The sequence below is a fragment of the Gossypium arboreum genome, chromosome 8 (genome assembly GCF_025698485.1).
Source record: "Gossypium arboreum isolate Shixiya-1 chromosome 8, ASM2569848v2, whole genome shotgun sequence".
Classification (NCBI taxonomy): Eukaryota; Viridiplantae; Streptophyta; class Magnoliopsida; order Malvales; family Malvaceae; genus Gossypium; species Gossypium arboreum.
The window spans coordinates 132,858,006-132,869,174 of record NC_069077.1 but is presented as its reverse complement, the minus strand read 5'-3'; positions in this window follow the sequence as shown (position 1 = coordinate 132,869,174).

Sequence of the window (11,169 nt, the reverse complement as noted above, 5' to 3'; positions counted from 1 at the left end):
TATTTATAAAGGAGTTATATTGAGCTAAAAAAAACTTTGGAATTTTGCGAAAAATTCTCTATGGTTTTGATTTAATTCTGGTTTGGTCTCGAAGTATGTTTTGGGCTTTGGAGGCCCATCTAAAGGACGTCATGACATATTTAAGTAAATGAATAGTATTTAACTTGTAATAACGGAAAATTAATTCGGTAAACTCCGGTAACACCTCGTACCCTATTCTGACGACGAATACGGGTAAAGGGTGTTACATTAAACGAATTTTCTCACAATTTTGTTGGGGATAAAATCGTGAAAATTTTACCTTGGGTAACATTATCAAAAAATTTATTGGAATAAATTTCGGAGGAGAAAATTATTTAATATGTAAATATTAAAGTTTATTTTAGGAAATAGAAAATTTTAATCAGGTTGGGTTATATTGCATAATACTAGGTCAAAAAGGCCTAAGAAGTACTCATCATTAGACACGATATGAGAGAGGCCCGAAACTCGTCATATAACATAAAGGGGGCGGCAACCCTAGTAGAAATACAAGGGTAAGTTGTTTATCCCTCTCCTGTTCTAAGTAGGATATTGTTTTTCTATTTAAGAAAAAACTCTACAACTCTACGAGGGTTCTACCTTCTCTCTCTATAAATAGATGACACCAGTAGAACTATTAACACAACTTTTGAGATATTATTATTCTGCCGAATAATAAAGAGAATTTATTCTCAACTTATAAACATATTTTTTTAAGAACAATTTTACATGTTTCGATTAAAGAAAAGAGAATTTCTATTTTCACTCCAAAAGCAAAACTTTTTCTAGTTTTGTATTTTTATTCAATTGGTTTAAGCTCACACTCGAAACAGTTCGTGGCACGAGAATAGCGAAAAAATCGTTTGGTTGAAAGCTAGAAAACATCAAGGATCCTCTTAACCAAAAACACAAGTACGAATTTGTTAAGGTGTATTGTTATAAATACCACAAATCTGGTCGATTTTCAAAATTTTAATTTTTCTCTGTGCAAGAAAACTGTTTTCAAACTAGATTTTTTCCAACAGGTACACTGTGTAATCTAAAAATCTCTGAGATATACAGTTCAACTAATTTTTCAAGTCAATAATCAATTCTGATCAGAATAAAATGTGCAGACTTAGTCAATCTATCAACTATCTATCAACTATTACCCAGATTACATCTTTCTTTTTTTGGCGACAAAGGTAAACCTAATACAAAATCCATCATGACTCGCTCTCATTTTCATTCTGGAATCATCACAAGTTGTAACAAACCTGATAGAACTTGATGTTTGGCTTTCACCTGCTGGCATACTAAACATTTTGTCACAAACTTTAAAATTTCTCATTTTATTCCCGAACACCAGTACACTTGCTTCAACTCATTTTACATTTTGTTCCTACCCGGATGTATCAAATAAGTACTGTTGTGAGCCTCGCATAAAATGTCTTGTTTCAAGCCTGAATCTTTCGGTACACATAATCGATTACAAAAATATAAGCTATCATTATCACCGATTCTGAATTTTATGATTTGACTGACTTCAATAAGCTTTCTTTTTGTTAGCAAGTTCAGATCATCTTAATGTGATTCTCAAATTCTCTGAAGAAATACCAATCTAGCTCTCAACTTAGCTAAAATAAAACTGTCGCGTTCTAAGGTTAGACGTGTGTTCATTACCTTCAAAGCAAACAGAGACTTACGAATCAAAACATCAGCTATAACATTATCTTTAATCATATGGTAATTGATAATCAAATCCTAATATTTCAACAACTCGAGTCATCTACACTGTCTCAGATTCAATTATTTACGTGTTAGCAAATACTTTAGATTTTTTTATCTGTAAAAAAATGAAATTTTTCACAGTATAAATAATGTTTCCAGAGTACAAATAATGTTTCCAGATCTTCAAAGCAAACACAGCCGCACCTAAATCTAGGTCATGCATAGGAGGATAGTTTTTCTTGTATGATTTAAGCTATTGAGAAGCATAGGCTATTACTTTTTCATTCTACATTAGTACACAACCCAATTCGTTAAGCGAAGCATCACTGAAATCAACAAATTCCTTCTTGGATTCAAGACTACAGCTTCTGTCAACATGGCTTTCAATTAATAAAACTCTGTTGGCATTTTGCTAACTAACCAAATCTGACATCTTTTTGTAACAACTTCATTAGTGGTAAAGTTATCATCGAGAAACCTTTTAACAAATCGTCGATAATATCCGGCAAAATCTAGAAAGTTACGTACTACATAAACATTTCTCGTATGCTTCCAATTTACAATTGCTGAGAATTTTTTCGGATCAACCCAAATACCTTCCGCTAAAATCACATAGCCCAAAAATCTCACTTCTCGTAACCAGAGCTCGCATTTACTAAATTTCGCATGTAACTGTTTCTCACGCAATGTCTGTAAAACTTTTATGTGTTGATACTCAGTCTATCAACATAGCAAAGAAATCAGTACTTTAACATAATGTGACCATAAAATTCATTCATTTTTCATATGAATCCTTGCCATTTTATATCATTTTTCATTCAACCTTCACCCATTTAAAATAATTTACAAAGTATCCAAAATTAATTACAATCCTAAAATTAAAAAATAATAGTTCAATCATCATCCGAATCATCAAATACTTCTCTTTATTCCTTTCTCCTTTCTCCTTCCTCCTCCTCGCCTACTTCCTATTCCTCACTCTCTTGCTTCTCTTCTTCATACTCTAGATGCGTCGGGCCAAGCATATCTAGCAAATTCTTAAAGAATAGAGCCTATTTCTTGCATCCATCTTATCATTTCGTTGATTTTTGCACTACTACTCTGACTCCTTTCTTGTCTAGATGTCGATTTTACTTTTTTTTTTAAGTAAGGCCAGGATGTTTATCTTTTCTTTTCTCATTTGGTTCTAATCTATGATTTGCTTTTAGTTGAGTTCTACATACTGAGTATACATAGAATCTCTTATTAAGCTTTTTTTTGGGCGTATGAACTGCTTATTCTCTTCCTTTGGAACCTCTACACTCTTGCAAAGTGTCGTCACGAAATGGGGAAAGAAAATCCCGCCCATCTGGCCACTAATATAACGCTTCATACTTTGATGGATCAATTGTCCTATGCATATTTGGTTCTTCTATAAAATGTCATATAAAAAAATAGCTTGAAACGTATTGACATTAGAAACATTAAGAGCATGTGTAATTCTAGTGCAAAAAATTTGCATCCACATTTTAGCTATTGGAAACATTATAGCTTGAATGAAATTGGTCGGTATTCTGATATCTGGCCAGAGGTTTCATTCACCTCGATTTTCAGTTAAGTATTTAACAATGCTTTCCATATCAACATCTTGAAATCTCGTTAAATTAATATTTTCTAAATAGTTAAAGTTATAATATGGAGCATCGTAATGTTTACAAATCTTTTTCAGGGAGAATGGCATATCCTTACCTCGCACTGTTACCATTTTCCACGTGTGGTCTCCAGGTTTCCTCGTCCTAAGAGCAGCATAAAATTTTTGCACAATAGGAATAACATTTTTTGGGGGATCATGTAGAAACACTCTCATCTATGACATCATATTAAAGACCAATTTTCATTGCAAAGAACCATTAATGATTCGAATCCCTTTTTTTAAATAAAGTTTCTACCTTGAAGCTCGAGGAAATACCTTGCATTTTAGTTTTGAAATTTTAAAGGATTTAAAACCGTCAATGGTTCTTGTACATGAGTTTTTCTATTCTTCCTAGGGGGCATGTTTGATATTAAAACTTAGAAAAACTAATAAATTCAAACAATTTATTTCAAAAATAATAAAATAGTAAAATTTGAGGTTTGAAACTCTTAACCTTGTCCTTGAAGTCTTATTTGGTTCCTTTAAAGGTGTTGTTGTGACCTCCCATATGAATACTTGATGTATAACCTGCACCAAAATAAAGAAGAAAATAGGCAAGTTAGGGTTTGAAAATTTTTAAGATGATTTAAGAGAGCTTAGAAGTTAAGAGAGGTTTAAGGTTTAGTTAAAAGAGTTTTTAGAATTTAAAAAAGGTATTTTAAGGTAAAAAATCAGGTAAAATTAAGTTAAAAGTCGATGGATTGCACAATCAAGTTAGTTTGCCCGTGCAAAAAGTTTCAACGATGTCATGACACAGGGGTTCTATGTCACGACACCCCTGGCAAAATACCGATGTCGCAACACACTCGGAAATTTGAACACCTAGGCAAATTATCCTTCGTGTCGTCGAGATAATTTCCTCAATTCTTCCGATTTTGGACGATGTGTTGCAACATGGGGGTACCGTGTTATGACATTGACTCTATTTTCGCCCAAACTTCCTCATTTCGAAGTGTCTTAGTTTCTATTTAAACAATAATTTAATAAGGATCAAAGTCTAAACTATCGGTTAGTTAAAAATACAATAATATGTACAAAATTCAAATTCAATTTATAATGTCAAGTTTTGTTACCGGACTCATTCGTCAGTTCAATCAGTGTGCTCGCGGATGCCCTTCCTGTTTTATTTCTATTAGTGTCCGTCCAGCATCCATCGTGCCACTCCACCTTCCTTCGCTTGTCCCATTCTTTGAACTTGCTTTTTCTACCTACACTAATTACAAAAAACACCTCCACTGGCTTAGGGTAATTAGAGATTTTTACAAATATTTCAAGACATCATTTTCCTAATTTCTCCCTATTTACCTTATTCTGTTGATGACCACATTGAAAGGCTTCCAATCCACCACTGCCTGAATCATCTGCGGATCCACTCGAATACCATTCACCGCGAAAATGTGACCCAAAAAGGCCATCTTAGAAAGCCAAAATTCACACTTAATAAATTTGGCAAAAAGTCATCTCTGTCGAAGGGCCTGAAACACAACTCAGAGATGGTGATCATGCTCATCCTCAGATCGCGAATAACCCAATATATCATCAATGAAAACCACTAGAAATTGATCTAAGTAGGGCTAAAAAATACGGTTCATTAAATCTATGAAGGCCGCAGAAGCATTTGTGAGCCCAAACGGCATCACCAAGAACTCATAATGGTCATATCTAGTCCTAAAATCCATCTTTGGGATATCCCACTCCTTAACTTTCAACTGATGATACCCCGATCTCAAATCAACCTTAGGAAACACACAAGCACCTCTCAACTAGTTAAACAGGTCCTAAATCATCGGAAGTGGGTATTTGTTCTTCACTGTCACCTTATTAACCCGACGATAATCAATGTACAATCTCATCGGCCTATCTTTCTTTCAGACGAATAACACTGGTGCTCCCTATAGTGACACATTAAGGCATATAAAATCGCGCTCAAGTAACTCTAGCAACTGAGTCTTTAATTCTTTCAACTCAGCTGTATGGGGAAATGAATATCGAAGCTGTACTAGGCAACACCTCGATCCCAAATTCTAACTCTCTATCCGGGGGTAATCCTGGCAACTCCTCAGGAAAAACATCTAGAACTCCTTCACAATCCGTAGGTCCTCCAATGTCGAACTTTAGACCCTTGTATCCACTACAAGAGCTAAGAAGGCTTCGTAACCTTTACTAATCAACCTTCAAGCTATATTCGCAGAAATGACATAAGATGAGCATTCACTAATCTCAATAGTCACTAGGACTTTGGTTCCATCCAACCCATGGAGCTTAAACTGCCTCGCTCTACATCTTAAACTTCTATCATGCTCAGTCAACCATTCCATGCCCAAAATTACATCAAACTCTCGAAAGGGTAACTCCATCAAGTCTACCAGAAATAACTGACCCTGAATCTCAACTGGACATCTCCGATACACCTTATCCACCAACACATCAAGTTCTAACGGGCTGGATACTAGAACCTCAACATCCAACTCATTAACAGGAATACCTCTCTCCCGGATGATCTCACTACAGATATATGAATGCGTGGACCCGGAGTCCACTAATGCAGTAATGAGAATAAAGAACAATGTGAAAATACCTATAATCACATCAGTAGCGTTGCAGTCTTCTTGAGCTTTCACAGTATACTGCCCAGATGGAACTTGAATATCATATACAGTTGCAGATCTAACCGTGCCTCTACTTTGCTAGCCTGGAGCGACATTATCACCACCATGAGTTGACCCTCTATTACGTTGATAAGAAGGTGTTGATCTCTGAGTCTGAGCAGGCGAAGCACCGCTAGCTCTAGGGAAATCTCTGAAAAATGCTTGGTGGACCCACACTAATCTTCTGATAACACACCCGGGGATGTCTTCGACCATAAAAATTACAAACTGAAAAAGTCGGGGTCCTGACTGATCCTCCTGAACTCACTAGTGGTGACAAAGTCAATGGTCTCCTACAAGCCCCTAGTACTGACTCTTGACTTGATCTCTAAGACTGCGTCGATAGAGCTCTCCTGAATCCTCTAGAATCGTGCGTCCTCTTGGCTGCTACCTGGACGGACTTGCAGTGTCAGAAGCCCTCTTACTCTGGATACTAGAATCGTTTGATGAGCTCAATCTCATACTTAGAACCCTCTTTATAGCTTTAGCTTACCGTACCAATTCTGAAAATACCTTAGGTGGGTCTGCTACCAAATAAGTGTGAATATCAATATGCAACCCCTCACAAAATCTCCTGCACCTTAGACTCTCAGAAGCCACTAACTTAGGAGCGAAACTATTCAATCGCAGAAAGTCTCTCTCGTACTCATACACCGATCGATTTCCCTAGACTAGTCGTGAAAAAAGTATCCTCAAGTCATCCATATGTGTCTGACCAATGTACTTCCCTTGGAACTTAGACAAGAATTGATCCTACCTCGACTGCTCTGGTTGTAAAGGCATCTCGACTGTCTCCCACCAATCATATGCATCACCCTTCAACAATGAAATGATGCACTCTAAGTTACCCTTAAGGGTAAAATGGAGTGGCCACAAAGTCGTCAAATGTGTCCTTCAACCACTAACTAGTAGCTATTGGGTCATCATCACTGGTGTCATAAAAGTCCTCCACCTTACATCTGTGAAATCTCTCTATCGGAGTCTCCTGCAGAACAACAGATGGTGGTGGAACAGGGTAGGCTGAACCCTCGGGATCGCTTGAAGGATACGATGCAGCACAAAATTATCATTCTGGAAGTAAGCTGCCTCATCCACATCCAAACCAATTGAAATGTCAAATTCGTCAATGTTCGGGACAAACTCATCTCCCGTATCATGCTTTTCCTCCCTAGCCTCATGGCTACGATTTGAATCGTTGAGCATGTTGAATCTGAAGACGAAACAGAAAAGAGAAAGCATCATCAGACTTCTAGTCTTAGAAGAATACATTCTTAAACTTAGGGGCATGTATTCATCGACACCTTACTACGACTTACTAGCTGTTCCTAGAACTGACTAAACCTTACTCTGATACCACTAAATGTAACGTTCTAATCCCGAATATGGAGTACTCGAATACTAAGGTGTTACATTAGGTCACCAGAGTAACCCAGCAAAATTTTCAAATAATTTTAAAACATTGAAATACATTTTATATAAGAGAAAATACCATACATAGTTATACTAAAAATAGTAATAAAAGTAGTTATACAAAATATATGGAGCTCCAATATCATCGTATATCAAAATATTCAAAATAACAAAAAATGATAAATGAGTTACAAGCCTACAAAAAAGTACAAGTAAGGCCTTAGGAATACAATTCCCACTAATAGATAAGGTTTTGTACTTTGAATACGTGATGCTAGGAGTCGCTCATCGATGATGTTCACCGGACACAAAAAAAAGTCTACAAATCTGAACATTAAGACAATTCGAAGGCTGAGCTTTACAAGCTTAATGGTACACAATAAATCTACCATACTTCAAGCAATTCATAAATATAAGCATGCAAATCAAATGTATACATCGAAACATAACATGAGTATTGAATAATTAAATCATGAGTCATTAAATCTCCATAACTAAATAGCTTGTATATCAAACTTGTCAAACTTGTTAGATTGCACATACTGCTCAAATAATCAGGTATCTGGATAGTCCCGCGTCACTCATGACCGCTAGTCAAATAATCTTGGGTGTCCGTAGGGTTATCCCAAGCGCCACTCATGACCGCTAGTAAGGTTAGAGCCCGAAAGCTTAGCGCAAACAAAACATCAAACATATAATCACCAAAATACAACCATGACATTCGAGTTTCATACTCATTTCAACTTGCTTATCGTTTCAGCTAAAATATTAACTAAAGAGATGTAACAATCTGCTACCTTGACGTTCTGACCTTTCCTCATTTAAAAATTAATAACTCTTAATATATAACTCTAAATCAAGCACTGTTTATTTTAAAAGAAACTAAGCTTCTGTACGGTTATAGGGATATAAGGCTCGCTTCCTATTTTATCTTATGAAATTTTTGGTGATTTTTCAAAGTCACTACTAAATCTATTTTATAATAATTCTGCTGCCAGATTTTTATGATCTTTCAACACAAAAAAAAATCGTATCTTTTAAAATAAAAATCAAAATTGATCTTTTTTTATTCTAAACGAAACTAAACTGACTCATGGTTTCAACGATGTATAGATCACTTCTTAATTATTTTTAGAGAATTTATGATGAATTTTCAAACTTACTGTTTATGTAATAATTTGTTTCTAGCAGATTTCACAACTAAGTTTTTAGCTTCATTTTAAAACATCCAAACAAGATTTCCACCCAAAGACATATAACATGCATGCATTATCACACAAGCATCATTTTTATGACTTATCAAGAATTATAGGAGAGTTAGAGGGTACCACCTTGATAGAAGAACACCAACAAAGTTTGTTGCCTAGCTCTCCATCACTTTGCCTTTACCCTTAGCTTTAAAAGATTCACCACCCTCTTTAACTAATAACCATGTAACACACAAGATTTCCCACAAAAATAAGAGTTGATAGGATGTAAAAATACATACTTTAAATAAATTAATTAATTAAATATGAGAAGATGGATAGAGACTTCCTTAAACTCAAACCCTTTTAAACACCCAAAAACCTCCACCTTCACCCTTGAAGAACATAGATATTTTTTTTTTCTTTCATGGAACTTTTTAAAAGAAAAAAAAACTAGATCAAGACTCTTACCTTCTTTGAGATTTGGAGGATGAAAAAAATGGTGAGAACTTACTTAAATCTCTCTCCCTTTACAAGACTTGCTAAAGAAAAATATAGATGAAGAAAAGAAGAAAAAAAAATAAAAATAAAGAGATGTAAAAAGGAAAAAAAAAACAATAGGGTGATTATAATATAGGGAAAAATAGGGACAAATCTAATTTATCCCATACCTCAATCTACCAAACCATCTTTTCTCATTAATTGGGAGAAGATTTTTATTCAAAAATGGTAAAATCACCATATTAGCCATCCATCTTCCCTTACTTCACACAAGCTTCCCAACATCCTTAATTTCTTATAGAAAAGGTCCAAAATTTACCCAAATTAATTCCAATAAAAACCCAATCCCAAAATAGATTTACCCATCGCCAAACCATGTCAACACTCAAACGTTGACTCACGAATTTGGGGCCGTTACATGGATTGTCCTCAGTATCGCGATACCAGACCTTGGATATCACGATACCAACCCTGATCTATTTTTGAAAATTTTGCAATTTCATCCTCAAGTTGAGCAACTTGACTATTGTATTCAATATTGTGATACCAAACCCTGGATATCGTAATACCCACTTGATGAAATTGAAGTTTGGCTACTGTTTTTAATGTTATGATACCCAACTTAGGATACCGCAATACCCAGTTGTTATATTTTGAAAAGTTTTTAGTTTAGTCCTAACTCAACACTAAGTTAGTATTGAGCTTTCATAAGCTTGAATAAAATCCAAATATTAATCGTTTATTATAGTTTTAGATTTTTTAACATTGAATTACATGTATGATTACTTATTAGTTAATTAATTAACAGTAGTTGCTTCGGCAACAAACGTGGCATCCTATAGTTCGAACCCGACAATCGAGCCGAGTATAAGATGTTACATTCATCATTTTATCATTTATGTTTTTTCTTTTTGTCAATTTACAATGAGCTAATTATTTATATGGTTGAGAGACCTATAGGTTAATCGCTTAGTGACCTAAATAAGAGTAAAAATTGATTTAGGAAAAGACTATGATTTAATTTTCTAATTTGGTCATGTGTTAATTCTAGATGTCAACTATGTTAGTAGAAATCCTAAAGGGAAAGCACGATTGAATACCTCCCGACTCTACCTTTGTGATCTAGTTAGAAAATCATTCAAAGATTAGTTTCGGGGAAAATGACCAACTGAAGATCACATTGTACTAAGTAGGAGGTTAGGAAACCATTAAATTACTTGACACGATGGGGAAGGTGATGCCAATAGCCATTGGCTTAAATCTAGAGGCGCATCTGAGTCCTTAAACTGAGATTAGGTTAAATTTGAAATAGGCGTAAATCTAGATGGCAATGAAAATAAAAGTTTCTGTAAAAAGCTTAACCAAGATTAAGGCGTAAGCTTCATAAATAAAAGCCATGCTTTCTGCAAAAAAAAAAATATGGTAAGCATAGTAAACAACATAAGGTTCAACGAGCAAAGAATAAGATCACAAACCCATGTCAGGTGCCTCTATAAAATTCTTCATAAAGTTTTCAATACAGTTTTTGGTAATGGAGGCTCCACATTCATAGGGTCACAATGCACATGTTGGTGAACAAAATTAGGAGATTTTTTCTCTTTCCCAAGCATTAGCTTTGCCAAGATGTTAATGTTATGCCTTAGCCATGCATATGTGACATAAGTGGAATAACAATAATTAGCACATGAAGAAGTTCAACCATCTCTTTCAATCGCATCATTAAGACTATGCTCATTAAAATAGAACCTCTAAAAGTTACTTAAAGATCACATATTGCCAAAAATAACCTCATTGGTTCTTAGGCAATGGTATTGGTCCTAGGTGAGGAATCTGTCAAAGAGATGAGTAAAAAAACCTTACATATGAAAGAACAGTCCACTTTAAAAGAAAAGGAAATTTTCAAAACTTATCCTTTATCAAGATATATTTTTGGAATAAAATGCAAAATTCTTAGAGAATTGGTGTACCTTGGGGTCGTAAATATCTCGTGGTTAAAACTTGAAATTGACCCATACTAGGA